Below are 15,809 nucleotides of genomic sequence, written 5' to 3'. Positions count from 1 at the left end.
TCCAATGTCCTGTTTTGTCTCCTTCCTCCCTTTCCTCAGACGAATTTACCTTAACACTGCTTTTTAATTCTATGTTTAATTATGCTTTGTAACAGATGTAACTTGTAACCTGTAATTCACTGATCCTCATGTGAAGCGCTCTGATACCTACGAGTCTAACCAGCGTTATATAAAACTCAATAAATAAATAACATTTAAAAATAAAAATTCTCCTAGAGTTTTAAAACGGACTTAGAAAAGGTATCGACTTTTCTATAAATATGATGTTCTGACATTATAACAAATCTATGTTCACAAAAATGTATTTCTTTTAATTAATTAATAAAAGCATGTTTTTGTGCTGCTTTCAATATATATTTGCCATTGAGCTTTTTTAAACCCTCATAGTTGTGACATCTAAAATAAAACCGTATGTTTCCTCAAATTTTACATTTTTTATATGTAAGTAAACAAAAATTCTGCAGTGATGCTTATGATGCTTCTTCCAATAATGCTATAGGAAGAGGACTTTTGGAACTACTGCAACGTAGTGGCTGTTGCAGTTTCCTGAATACAAAGCCCCTTTTAACTTGAATTTTAAATGTAAAAAATCAAGTAAACACAACTTTTATGTACAAATGTTGACAATTTGTTTATTTGACATTATATGAGTGAGCCCTAAACTGTAACATGGATGATATGGGTCTATAGTTCATGCATCTGGTGTCTTGAAATTGCCCACATTGATTATTTGACTTTTAAATAATTTCTTTCCATTTGTCCTCGCTGTATAGTGGACTTGCATAAACTCAAGATGGGGCATTATGTTTACATCAATAAAATTGCTCATGATTATTGGGACACACATATTTTGTTCTAATTGTGTTGCTGTCCCACTTACGCTTTATACATATTTTCATTCGCAGGAGATTCATACGAGCAAGTAATGCATATTAAAATTCACCATGTGATTTTTTAGTAATTATAAGTAAGATCCATTGCACTAGTTACTCTCATGACTTTTGCATGCAGTGTAGTACCTTGCATCATTTGTTTAACATGTGCAACCTTACACATGGAAAGAATACACGGTTGTATTTGCACTTAGGTACAAGTCATACATAAAATTGGTTTTTCAAAATTGTTGCGTTATTTAAGGGACAAAGGGGCATATTACCAAGCAATAGCGATAATTATCGCTATGTATCGTTAGCGGCTAAAATAATATTACAGCGCTCCGACGATTTTTACCGCTGAGATACCTTGACATTATCAAGGTTTATCTCAAAAGTGGTAAAAATCCTGCGAAATGCAGGAATATCGCTGAAAATCAGCAATATTCATGCATTATCGTAACAATGCTCTTAGCCATGTTATCCACCTTCCATTGGATAACATGGCTAAGAACTGCTCTGGGCAGGCGTTAGCTTTTGGAGATATTCACGCTTAGCGCGAATATTTCCAAAAGTAAGGCTTTGTTGATAATTGGAGATAGCGATATTAGCGACTGTTTCCAGTCGCTAACATCTTGGCACGCCCACTTTGCATGTCATTAGCGATAAATATCGCTGACATGCAAAGTGGGCCCCAAGATGGTCGCTATCTCCTACTAGCTGTCGCTAACTGGTGTTAGGGACAGCTAGGTAATAGGGCGATAAAATTATCGCCACTTTAGCGGGAAAAAGTCCAGCTAAGGCGGCGATAATGGCCCTTGTTAATATACCCCACAGTGCACGCAGTGAGAGCTGTTTAACAGTCACTCATAGCCCAAGGGGCAGAAATGCCAACTATATAGGCCAATTAAGATCTACTCTGTGAGGCCAAACAAGCAAAGAGGGCAGGTTTCCTACATTGTCTAATTCATACCTTTGTGTTGCTGATCTGATTGCGAAACAATGTATTATTCTCTCATGTTTCATGCTATGCCAATTGAGGAACATTCTAAAGGTATTTTTCTTTTCATTTTACATGGTGTGCCAAGGAAGAGAATTTTGGGACACAACCAGGCAGCGTGGGGTTTTGGTTTTCTGACCCCAGAAGTTGAATAGTAGATTAGGAAAGAGAGATTTGTGAGATTATGAAAGATTATGGGCGTTGAATGCCAGATTTGGGTGTGATGATAATTGATTACCTAACCCTGTGTATATCAAACGAATTTAACCTTACTATTTGATACGTTTTAAATAACTCCTACCTTTAGGTTGTATCCTGAAGGAAATGATGCAACGTGCAATTTCTTTTTTGGATTATTCCTGCGGGGAGAATTGAACTCGACTCTATGTATTATCCTCGACTTTCTTCTACGATTTATATATGTTCGAATAAAAAACTAAAAATAAAAAAAGAGAACTGTCTAGCTAACTTGTTCCTGACTTCTGCCTTCATTATTTCAGAGTTAAGTATCCCTTTCTTTTTAAGAATGAGAGGCAATGAGGCTTGACCCTGGTAAAAGAGCAATATCCTTTGAAACAGATTTCAAAGGTTGTGTGAGTAGCTGTTTATTGTCTGTCTGTTTTGAGGGTTGAGTCACCTTGGCTGACTGAAAGCATTAGGTTATGTTTTGAAAGAGAAGGTAAAATTGTGTTCTAACAGAATTACTCAAGAGGCCATATTATGATTAGGTGTTTCGGGCAAGTGCTTCATTCGTGATGGGGGTTCCAGGTGGGGCCCACTGCCAGTCTTTTTTTGTGGACTGGCGCTTATTTTTCCTCATCCAAGTTTGACCCAGATAAAGAGAAAAAAACAAGGTGGAAAGAAGGAGGAATTGAAAGATAGGAAAACCGTGACAAAGAAAGAAAGAATGAATGGAAAATAACCCGAAAGAGTGAGATAAATGGCAGGGAGTGTCTGGTAGTGGATGAAAGAGACATGAGGTGGAATCAAGGCTACCAGATTTGGTATTCGTCAGCCCTGAAATTCAATAGTGCCTGCAGTGGGCTTCTGAGAAAAATCATTACTTTTTGCACTTCTTTTTTCCACAAATAAAGCACGGCTGCATAGTGTAAAGTGAATTCCTTTAACCAGATATTTCTCTAAGTAAGTGTTTCAGATAGCTCAGCTCAGAAAAAGAAAGAGGCAAACCTTGCCCTCTCCTTCCAGGACAGAACTCAAATAATGATAGTGTTAATTGGACTCACTTCATGCCCTGCAGCACATACACATTTGCTCAGTTCTATGTTGTGCCACAAAAGCTCATCATAATACAGCCTCTAAAATGGAAAGCTATACAAATTATAAAGAAAGGATATTATCCAGGACTGAAGGGCACTTCCTATCATATATTATCTACAACACGGTGCTTTCAATCACTAGCAAACTGGAATTTGACTAATATTGTTATTTTTTTTAAAAATTAGACACTTGATCCTGGATATAAGCAATTCACAAAACTTTTTGTAAGATGTGCTTCTTGTTGTGCTCTTTTAGGTGGAAAATTGCACAAAGAATACCTTTTGTGCATCATCTTTGGTGATTAGACCATCACTACTTTCCTTCCATTAGTTTCCAAGGTAACACTGCTAGTGAAAAGCTACTGTAACCTAAAAGTTTAATTGAAATGCATTGGAGTGGATGACTATGTTGCCGGCCAAAAGAAAGGAACATTCATAAGGCCTAATTATGGCTTTAAGGCACAATATAGAAGATAAAATGGGGGAACCACACAGGTTTTAGGTGAAGTTGTGAATTGTCAGGTGATTGCGTTTAGGCATGCTTTACTTTTGATTGGACATTGTACATTCGACTCTGAATGTTCAAATTAAAGTTAAAAGTGCAAAGCCTCCAAAACCACATTTTAGCACTCGTTACTGCTCCATAACAAATGTGCACTGGAAAGATGGCTATGAGAGCTTCACACTTCCAGACAACATCTGAAGCGACTCGCAGGTCATGAATTTGTATCCTGACACTGACAACTCAGGTTTACTAGGTCGATAAATTTAGTGTCACTAAATTGAGGTATAATATTGTCACGAATTTACAGCGCTTAGAAATTGCAGAAACTCTGTATGAAGCGCTATACTGTTGCCGCACAAAAAAAAAGCTGCACAACTTCTGCTGGCAATATAGTGTGAAGTTTAATGTATATGCGCACACGGAAGGTGAATCACCTCTGTGGAACTGGAATCTGAGTTTCAACTTACAGTGGGCTGTCAGTTTCTTTTATGCACTAGATCAAAGCTTATAAACATCACACATTTTGCATATTTGATATTGCACCTGCTCAAGCACAACATTATATTAAAAGTATTACTTTCTATAAAAACAGCAAATCACGTGCCTCATTTATGAGGCCTTGCGTCAGTTTTGCGCTTCCGATGCGTCACTTTTTGTGATGCATCGGCGGCGTAAAACATGCCTCCTTATGCACACTATTTACAAAGTGATTAGATGCGTCACTTTGTAAACCCCAGCGCTACATTATACCTGCGTCAGGTATAATGTATGCAGGGGGTGCGTACCCCGCAAAAAGCCCTGTAGAAGTGGCGCAGTGAAATCTATGAGATTTCACTGCGTCAGTTCTAGGACGCTGTTGCGTCAAAATCTTACTCCTGCCTCACACCAGGCGTAAGACTGACGTAGGCACTTTTACAAGGGGCTTGACCCATGTGAAAGGACGCATTGCTGGAGTTGCGTCACTGTTGTGACACACTCCAGCAATGCGTCACTTTTGTGCCTACAGATAAGTCAGAAATACTGAGGTATCTGTAACTCCTTGTGACATGATGTGTCATACAGTAAATATGATGCATCAGGTATGTCGCCAGGAGTGCGCATGGAGAACTGACGCATCGCTGCTTTCACGCAGCGATGCGTCATTTCTCATAAATGAGGCCCCACATGTTTAAGGAATGTGATTAATGTGCACATGTTAGCTAACTGTGCATCTGCACTACTGCTTGTACTACTGGTTATCCTTGATTTGTCTCTTTGAAATCCAGCAATGCTCTGCTCCCTACATGACTACCGCTCTGCAAGGCCCACCTATTCTGTGCCTCTGCGGTACCATTTCTACATATTTACGTAAAGGCTTGTTCTCACAAAGCGAGCCTGTAACTATCTTTCCTTGCTATTTCTAATTATATTTGCCAATCCTACTGAAGCTCAGGTCTACTTCCCTCACCCTGGGACTAGACTCCATTTTGTGCTGCCTTTCTATTCTATTATTGCAGGCAACTTAGGCATATATTTCAAATTTTAAAAATTGACCTGCTCCCAACTTTCTGCTGATGTCTGCATTGACGTGAGTGGTCCTTCCTCATTTTCTGCGTTTAATATAACAATATAAAGTTAAAATCTTTATTATAGAAGCAATAGGAACCAATATTCATGATATATCGGAGAACATAGTTAATGTAATAAGACACTAGGGGCCCGATGTAGGTGCCCTAATACCGGTCGGAAACGGCCGAATTCGGCCGTTTCCGACCGGTATTACGGTTTTTAGATGTAGGGAATGCATTTACAGAATCGGTATTTTACCGATTCTGTATTTACTGATTCGGTAAAATTACCGAATCGGTAAATACAGACTCGGTAAAATACCGATTCTGTAAATGCAGATGTAGCTGGCACATGTCAGAGTGCCACAGGGCTTTAAGAATCGGTATTTTACCACCCAATCCAATTGGGTGGTAAAATACCGAATCCAGGTGTGCATGCACATCTGTGCATGCACACCTGTGCCATGTGACAGACAGACATGCCCTTAGGGCATGTCTGTGTGCCACATGGCACACGTGCCTGAATTCGGGGTGCTAGAGGGTGTCAAAGTGACACCCCCTGCACCCTTGCACAAATCGGTATTTACCGAATCGGTAAATACCGATTCGGTAATGACCATTGATTCCTATGGGCTTCAATGCCCATAGGAATCAATGGGCTTTACCGATTCGGTATTTACAGAATCGGTAAATACCGAATCTTAACGATTCGGTATTTGCCGAATCTGAAATACCTACATCCCCCCCCCTCCATTTTACCACTTCTTAAATACCGAATCGGTATGATTCGGTATTTAAGAAGTGGTAAAATGAACTTACCTACATCGGGCCCTTGGAGCTCGATGTAGGTGGCAAATACCGGTCGGAAACGGCAGAATTCGGCCGTTTCCGACCGGTATTTGGCATCTTGAGATGTAGGGGGCCAGATTTTACAGATTCTGTAAATTTACAGAATCGGTAAATTTACAGAATCTGTAAAATACTGAATCGGTATTTTTACTGATTCGGTAATTCCCAGATGTAGGCGGGACTCTTCTTAGTCCCAAAGGCCCTACAAATTCGGTATTTTACCACCCAATCCAATTGGGTATTAAAACACCGAATTCAGGTGTGCATGCACATGTGTGCATGCACACCTAGCCATGTGACATACAGACATGCCCTTGGGGCATGTCTGTGTGCCACATGGCGCACATGCCTATTTTTGGGGTGCCAGAGGGTGTCAAAGTGACACCCCCTGCACCCTTCGGTATTTACCGATTCTGTAATTACAGAATCGGTATTGCCCATTGATTCATATGGGCTTTAAGGCCCATAGGAATCAATGGGCAATACCGATTCGGTATTTACAGATTCGGTAAATACCGAATCTTAACGATTCGGTATTTACAGAATCTGTAATACCTACATATCCCCCCTTCATATTTACCGACTCTTAAATACAGAATCGGTAAAATTCGGTATTTAAGAGTCGGTAAATATGAATTACCTACATTGGCCCTAAAGTGCTAACTGAACTAAAGTAAAATGTCAGCTGTAAGTGCAATGCTCCTGAGCCCTAGATCCTTATGCAGGAAAGGGCATAGAACTCAGCCTGAGCTACTCATTCAGCCTCCAAGATGTCTTGTACCTGTGCTATGCTCATCTCAGCTTCAATACTATCATTGGAGTCACATGACCTACATGCACCAATCAGCGACACTTTACTGTGAGACTTGCTAATACAGTCTGGAGTAGTCAAGGTGCTGCGAGTTGAAACGAAAAAGACAACTGCTGCACAGTTGTTTGATGAATATTGCAAGACAAACAAGGAGAGGATAATGCACCACTACAGTACCATTTCTTTTATTTATCTATGTTGTCAGCATAATTAGTACAAGTGACGATAAAAAGCTTCACCTATCCTCGTACTTCAGAACAGTTTTTTGTGTAAGAAGTGTCTTTGTGTGTCGCATGCTCTGCAAGTGTTATTCAACAAAGTGAATGATCATCACAATTTAGCAAGCAATAAAAAGCCACTGCCAATTATCACAACATGAGCTTCTGAATATGCACATCTATAACTCGGCATGGTGTTTTGTTTTGCAAGATATCATACATTTTGAGCAATATTATTGACCAGTGATGCTATCAGAATCTGCAATAGCTCATGTTCCCAGTCTTAAATGATAAATGTAGTGATAGAAATGATCTTTTTTTAAAAGGATCCTGGTATGAGTCTTAAAACACTGTAACATCCTAGATTGCATTCCAATGATGATGGTTTAAACGTCTGAGCGGTTTCAAGCATAATTTCTTCTGTGTGCATCATGTCAGTCGCACATGCATGCAATTTATAGGTGGGTTCCTTCAAGGATTGTGTTTCCTTCTCACACACACACATGCTCACACACATGCATGCTCACACCCACAAGCGCGCACACACACACACGCACACACACACCCCCACACACCCGCACACACACACACACACACACACCCACACACACACACAGTAACACAGTGAAAACACTTCAAAAAGTCTCCACACCAGTTCAGAACAATAGCCAATATTTATCTGAATCAAACAAGTCAAAAATGACAACTTTCCAACATACACAATCAAGATATCACTTTTTAAAGATTAAACCAAGTATAGCTCTTAGAAATCAAAAGTAGCTCCAACCGGGGCTATTTAGTCACATTTGATGTTGACGAATGCTCGAAGTCAGACGGACCTCAATGGAGCGAGGGCCGCTTACGGAGTTGGGCGAACCCCAGTATAGTACCCTGGAGTTGTTGTGTAAAACAAAGATGATGCAAAATGAAGGGGAGGTGAGGTGTCATGGAGGATGTTGCGGTGTTTGTTCCTTACTGTTGAAGGGGACGTGATGCATATGTCCCTTACTGCCAGGCAGGGAAGGTGATGTGTTGGTTCCAGACTGCTGCAGGGGAGGTGATGCTGTGGTTGCTGGTGCAATACAAAGTTCCTTACTGTTGAGCGGCGTTGGTGTGATGTTGAGAGTCAAGTTTTCCACAGCCTCAATGTCGGAGCAGGGAACAAGTGTAAGAGTCAGAGCAGTGGACATTGGCGGTTCAGTGCTCGACGCCTGTGTAGTGGCAGAGTGTCAGGGGGGCTGTGTTGTCATCAGGGCCTGTGCTGCAGGTTGCGGTCAGTGCGATAAGTGGGACCATAGCTCCAGTTCAGGAAGCGTGACGGCATCAGAGTTGCAGAAAGGCTGTTTTGACTTGGTTTCTGCTTAGTAGCACTCCAAACCCACTTCCAAGGGCCCAGGAGGTGGAATTGGCATCACTTGGCAAGTAGGACTCCTCAGCAGAGAGGCACAGCAGTTGCAGGTGAAGTCATTGATGACCCTGAGACTTCTTAACAGGAGGCAAGCTCTACTCAAGCCCTTGGAGAACCATGGAAACCGGATGTAGAAAGCTAAGTCTGGTCCTTTCACTCCCAGAACAGAAGCAGCAAGTAGCAGGCCAACACAGCAAAGGAAACTGAAAAGTGGCACTAACTTCTGACAGCTATCTACGTCTTCTTCCTGACAGAATGTCCTCAACCCAGAAGTGTTCTGAGTATTTGGTGTTAGAGGTCCAGTACCTATATCAATTCAGCCTTTGAAGTAGGCAAAACTTCAAAGGAAAGTGCACAAGACACTGCCTTCCCCTGCCCTGGCTCTAGGCACACTACAGGGGGTGGAAACGTTTTTGTGTGAGGACAGGTACAACCCTATTCAGGTGAAAGTGTCAACTCCCTCACCACTCTAGCTGAGGAAGGCCAATTAGCCTGGTGCACAAACTGCCTAACTGTCATCCCGACCTAGAAGTGTATTCAGAGACAAGCAGAGGCACAGTTTGGTTAAAGTAAGAAACTACCAACTTTCCAAAAGTGCCATTTCAGACCAGAAATTTAAAAACCGACTTCACTAAAACATTTATTTTTAAATTGTGAGTAAAAAGACACCAAACTCTAATTTTCTATCAGCTCTCAATTGGCAGATACACTTGTATCAGATGTTACAGGGCAGCTCCAATGCTACCCTGTGGGAGAGATAGGCCTTGCTGAAGTTGAAAACGACTTTAGCAGTTTTTCACTACCAGGACATGTAAAACACAACAGTAAACATCCTACCTTTTGAATACGCTGCACCCTGCCCATGGGGCTACCATGGGCCTCCATTAGGGGTGCCTTTTATGTAACAAAAGGGAAGGATTTTCTATTCAGATTTTAACACGGAATGTTAATGGGCTACAAATGAAGGGGAGGAGGGACAAGATATTACAATACCTTAAGACTCTCCCACACAGATTCTGATTTTACAAGAGACACACCTGGTAAAGAAGGAATGTATTGAGTTATTTGAAATACAAAGATGGGTACAACAGATAATATGTACAGACCAGAGTGCAAACATAAGATGGGTTGCAATAGTGGTGAAAAAACAAGCAGAAATATGGATATCAGATATAAGAGCGGGCAAGGGGGTAGGTGGATGTTAGCAAGCACAAAAAAAATACAAAGGCTAATAACATTAGTAGGATATTATGGTTCAAATCATGATGACTGTGAGCCACTGAAAAGCATGTTTTCAAACTTGTTAGAGTTCTCAGGCCCGGTATTTGTGGCTGGAGACTTTAAAGTGGTAATGGGTCAAAAGTTAGATAAGTTAAATAAAAGTAGAGCTCTACCTATGCCCAAATCACAAGCCTTTTTGAAAGATATGATGAACCAACATGTTCTGTGTGATCTCTGGAAAGAGAGAGTTAGAAATCTGCAGGGCACCTCCTTCCACAATAAGAAATACAGGCACAGATCAAAGATTGACTATTTCCTAGTAAATTGGAGTCTTAGCTAGGATAGCCTTGATATTGGGTATAAGGTGGCCCATCTATCAGATAATTCAGCAGTAATAATGGTAATTAAAGATACTAGTAAGTTAATTGAAAAGAAGTGGACATTAAATCGTACCATACTGGCAGAGATGGAAATAATGGAAAGTTTAAAGGTTGAAGTCAGTGATTTCATTAAGAATAATAGTGGCTCTGCTCCCACTGGTGTGATTTGGGACACGCTAAAGGCATTTATTAGAGGTAAGATCACAAGTGCAGCCTACTACAGAAATAAATGTTACAGGAATGAAATCTCCCGGTTAGAGAATGAAATGGAACAAATAGAAACTGAAATTAAAAAAAACCCTAATAGATGATGCTAGGATTTTGTTAGAAGGATAATTGCTGTTATTACAGAACCAGATGGAGGAAATCCTCCAAACTCTGGTTAAAAAAAGATGGAATGCTAGTAAGCTAGCACACATCGAGTATGGGCAGGGAGCATGGAAGCTTTTAGCTTGGAAAAACAAGAAGGACCAGAATAGGCACCGGATTAAGGAGATCAGGGAGTAGCATTCTGGGGATATTCTGAGGAGTGAGACAGAGATAGAAGAAACATTTAAGGAATATTTCTGGGTTTTATGTACTGAGAGGGGGATAACTTCAGAACAGGAGATTGAGTGATGGTTAGCAGACACTATCCACCCCTTAGATGTTAGTCAGCAAAATATCTTAAACCAGGATATTACACAGGAAAAAGTCAGTATGGCCATTCAGTCAAGCAAGGGAGGTAAAGCTGCTGTGCCGGATGGCATACCAGTGGAGCTGTATAAAATTTTAGGGGAGATATTAAACACATTTATCACAGGAATGATAGGAGAGATACTAGATCAAGGGGTGCAACTACCTAACTCTGGAAATGATGCTGTACCCTCATTCTGAAACCAGGAAAGGATCCTGCCAGGTGCGAATTTTATAGACAGATATCTCTCCGAATTCGGATTATAAAATCTTTACAAAAATCTTGGCAGAAAGATTGAGTAGGATAGCTGGAAATGTGATACACAAAGATCAGAAGGGGTTTGTAAAAGGAAGGTTTCTACATGACTTAACATGTGGGTTAATAGGAGCTATTGATTTGGCAACAACTTATGCAACCCCTTTAGCAATAACAACATTAGATGCTTCTAAGCCTTTGATAGGGTGAGGTGGTACTTACTTGTTCCATGTTCTGAAACAGTATGAGCTTGGAGGTCAATTCTGTATAGCATTCCAATTAATATATCAAAACGCATCAGCAAGAGTTTTAGTAAAGGGGAACCTAGCTTCATCTTTTAAAATACTCAGAGGTAAAAGACAAGGCTGTCCGCTTTCCCCCCTTTTGCTTAATTTTTATATAGAACCCTTTGCACATCAACTTAGACTGACAACCGATATCCCTCCCTTTTCTCAGGGGGAATGGGAGAGAAAGATAGCATTATATGTGGATGATCTTATGGTTTTCTCTTTGGATCTTGAGGTATCTCTGACCGCTAATATATGGTTGGCTTTAGAATTTGGCAAGGTGTTGGGTTACCTAGAAAACAAGGACAAAACAGAGGGTGTGGTATGGAATCAGGGAGAGGAGAATAGGTTGATCAAGAAGGAAATGCAATACCTGGGGTTAAAAATTGTTCAAGATATAAATAAAGTCCCAGAAACAAATGTGACTAAAGTATTTTGAGATATTGTGAAATTAATGAAGGGATGGGCAGATCTCCCCCTGATGGTTTTGGGGAGAGTAAATCTGGTTAAGATGGCGATATTGCCAAAACCAACTTTCCTATTTAACGCTATACCCCTGCACTTTGAGAAATCGTCTATAGATAATACCCAAAAGGCATTGAATGTCTTTATTTGGGCATATAAGGGGATCGGGATTGCCTGGAAAACAGTGTGGAGAAGAAGAGAGAAAGGAGGATTAACCCTACCAGATATACAATATTATGCCTAACAATCTCTATAATGATTGCAAAAACACCAGACGGAACAGAAATGGGAATTTTGGGGCTCATTATGATGTTGTGACATTCGCTACCGCTGCGGTGGCACCAGGCGGAATTGGCTGTATATAACAACATGCAAAGGGAAGTTCCCAATAACCTAAAGGACCAATAGGTTCCAGTATAAACAATTGCCCACAGAACAGCTGATTATATTAAATCATTTTATTGTCAATTATAAAAATATATCATTACTTCAGTAAATTGAACAACATTAATAATCCATGTAGCGTCAGCCCAGGGCATCAAGAAGCAATAAAAACATTTCTCAAACGAAAATCACTCATGCAATCAGTCACAAACACACTCAAAAATCAAAACATCCATCAAGATACCACCAACTAAAAGCACACTCTCAACAACCAGACAGAAAGAAGCACCGACGCGCGTTTCGGAAAAATGCCACAGTGGGGAATTCCTTCATCAGGGCGCCAGTCATTCAAATATATGCGGCCATCAAGGTCTTCCGAAATTTCAAGAGGATAGAATCAGTTCAATTTCATAGTTTCTGGGCAAACAGCAGCAATTCACAGTGTATCTGTGGGCAAAAACAGAATAAATCAAATACAGATCCAAAATATTTACAAAAAGGGGGGGGGAGGTTTTTTGTGGAGAGTTGGTCTATATATGGAGTGAAGCAAGACATAATCGGCTCATACTAAGTCCAGTCGACACATATAATAAAAGACAGAATTTCATTATGAAAAAGGGTATTTTCCATATAAGGGAACCATATGGGTAGAGAAATAGGCCAATGATAACTCTCAATTCTCCTAAAACATCAAGTACTTCGGTACCAGATTGCACTCGACTAATGAAAAAAACGAGGTGAAATCTAGATGTTTACATACAGGAGTGGAAAGACCTAGTCATCCTCTAACCCTTAAAGGGTGGGGGACAGCAGGCCTCACAGTAGATGGCAGCTGAAGTAGCTGCAGGCGAAGAATAATCAGACTCTAAGAATTATATATGAAGGAAAAGGAAAATAGGTAACCATGTAAAACATATATACTAAAAGATACACTAAAGCATAAATCGTATCTTGTTATAGATAGATGGAAAAGCATAACAGATATAATGCATATAGACCATCTAGGAGAAAGTGTCCCCAACAAAGAGGGCACCATTCACTTTCCTGTAATATTACAACTGAGTCTAAACAGCCGTCAGCAAACGCTCACCTGAATCTTATAAGGAGCGATGGTTCACAAAAACAGGAGAATCTCAGCGATCCCGACACCAGAAGCATAAATAGACATATTTTGGATGAGGTCCTCTATGATAGGAAAAGACAGAAAATAGACATTCGCTTTTGAGATAGAGTACATAGGAAAGAAATAGCACAAAAGACTGCCAGTTCACGAGAGGAACCTTAATGTACTTAAGGTAAGTAGTATTGTGGCCGTCAAAAGAGAGAATATTAAAAGAATGAAACTACGGGATACGATATAGACTCAGGATTCAAGAACGTATATCTAACGGCCGGGTCTGTTATCGGGCAGTAAGACAGTCAAAGAGGATAGTTACCTTAGGGTACTCCCATTGATAGAGCGCTGTGAGGTACACAGGTGGAAACTTCAGCCGGTGAATCCACCAGGGTAAAGGGAGTATATATAATTCGAATACCATCCTGCAAGAGTGTAAAGCAATGGTTTAGACAAAGCGACCGCGGTAGATTAAGAAAGCAAACGCCAAGACTGCTCCACGGTGGCGGACATACCTAACAAGAAATGACGCGGATCTCGGGGTCTGGTCCACACGGGTCAGCTCCTACACCGATTTTGTAGGATGTCTTTATTTGGGCATATAAGGGGATCGGGATTGCCTTGAAAACAGTGTGGAGAAGAAGAGAGAAAGGAGGATTAACCCTACCAGATATACAATATTATGCCTAACAAACTCTATAATGCTTGCAAAAACACCAAACGGAACAGAAATGGGAATTTTGGGGATCATTATGATGTCGTGACATTCGCCACCGCTGCGGTGGCACCAGGCGGAATTGGCCCCTAATATGGTGTCGTATCTAGCAGGCACCATTATCCATATTAGGATGGTGTGTTGTGAAGGCCTTTCCATGGCGGCTTCCCCGCCATGGAAAGGCTGGCGGGGATATTTTTTGGGGCCCTACGCGGGCCCTGGGGGTCGCACTTAGGTGGGTGCCCATGGTACCCCCTCCATTTGCATGCACAAGGTGGCAGGCACCCCACGATGACGGCCACGTTGTGCATGCAAATGCACAACATGCCATTTTGGCATTGCAGCGGGTGCTGCTGTACGCAGCACCAGCCGCAATGTCAAATATGGAGGATGCGACTGCCAGGGTGGCGGTTGCATCCTAATCAGGGCAGCAGGACTGCCTTATGTCTGGCAGCCGGTCCCGTTTCCACTGGGATGGCGGGCGGATTAAAGTACGCCCACTATCCTAATCAGCCCCTATGCTAAAAGAACGTAAGGCAGATTGTAGTTTAGTTCCTATATTCCCAATAGGCTCTGCGCATTGGAATCATATTTCCTATAAATGTGACATAGGACTGAGGTCAGTATGTCTCTATTGAATATACTAAACTTAATTGGGAGTGCCAGCTAGCTCAGAGGTCACTAGAAACTTTCTCGAATAAACAAGAAGGGATTAGTTTCTAACAACCGCATAAACATGACAACTTTGGTTCCCTAGGACTGGAACAAATATCTTCAGAGTTGTGGAAACAATAGATAACTATTTTACTCAGTCAGTCGTGCATGCTTTGTTTCTACAGAGTTGCACAGAAATAGAGACAGGTGTTTCAATAAAAGTTGTTTATTGAACAGTCTTCTTTCTCATGCAAGAGAGGTGAACTGCTACAACTTTTAAACAGAATGCAAAGTATAATGCGTACAGCATAAACAGTGGTATAAAATAATACTGTAATAGCATTGTCTAGTGCTATGACATATGAAAATACATACATAAATAACACAGCTAAAATACTCAACTGGTGCTTCTAAAAGACGCCTACCCCAATGGACCTAACCTAGGTCCAGTACAAGGGAATAAGTAAGAGTGGTCTTTAGCATACGTTTAGTTTTTGCCAAGAATTGCCGAAGGTTTCTCTAGGTTCTAATCAGCTCCATACCTTAGAATGAGAGAGGTCGGTATCTCTTTCACTGACTCGATTTCCCAACACCCCACAAGGGGAGTCAGAAACACTGGAGCTGGATTCTCAGCAGAGGAGGACAGATTATCAGTGCATCAGCTGGAGAGTCGGCTTCCTTCGGCACTTGCTGTAACAGCTGCGTCGGGCAAGTAGGTAGTCGAACTACACCGAACCACACTGTGCTTTGCTATAGCAAGTGAAGGTATATTTATACCTTGAAGGTGTTTAGGAATGCCAGCTTTTACGTTAAGTCGGGCATATGAACGTCATGGATGAACCCCTAAGGAATAGTTGTTCATGCATAATAATGAGTTTCTTGGAGAAATCAATATCCAGGCTAGAGGAAGTGCCTTCTCCAAGAAATCGTTGTGATGTTTGATGAACGGATGAAAGTAGCCGTGCCTGTATTTGTGCTGTATGGACTATACCTAAATAAGGACTGGAGTTCTATGCCTATATAAGGGCAATGTGAATTGTACCTGTATAAAGGCATGATTTGGAAAAATGCATACGGAATCTAAATCGCCACACAACAAGATGTACATGGCTTCCTATCTAAATTTGGAGACCCGAAGTACTTAAAAAAATTAAACTAAAGGTACTGAAAG

This window comes from Lissotriton vulgaris, chromosome 3_1 (assembly GCF_964263255.1).
Source record: "Lissotriton vulgaris chromosome 3_1, aLisVul1.2, whole genome shotgun sequence".
NCBI classification, from domain to species: domain Eukaryota; kingdom Metazoa; phylum Chordata; class Amphibia; order Caudata; family Salamandridae; genus Lissotriton; species Lissotriton vulgaris.
Note: the sequence above shows the minus strand (reverse complement) of the source record.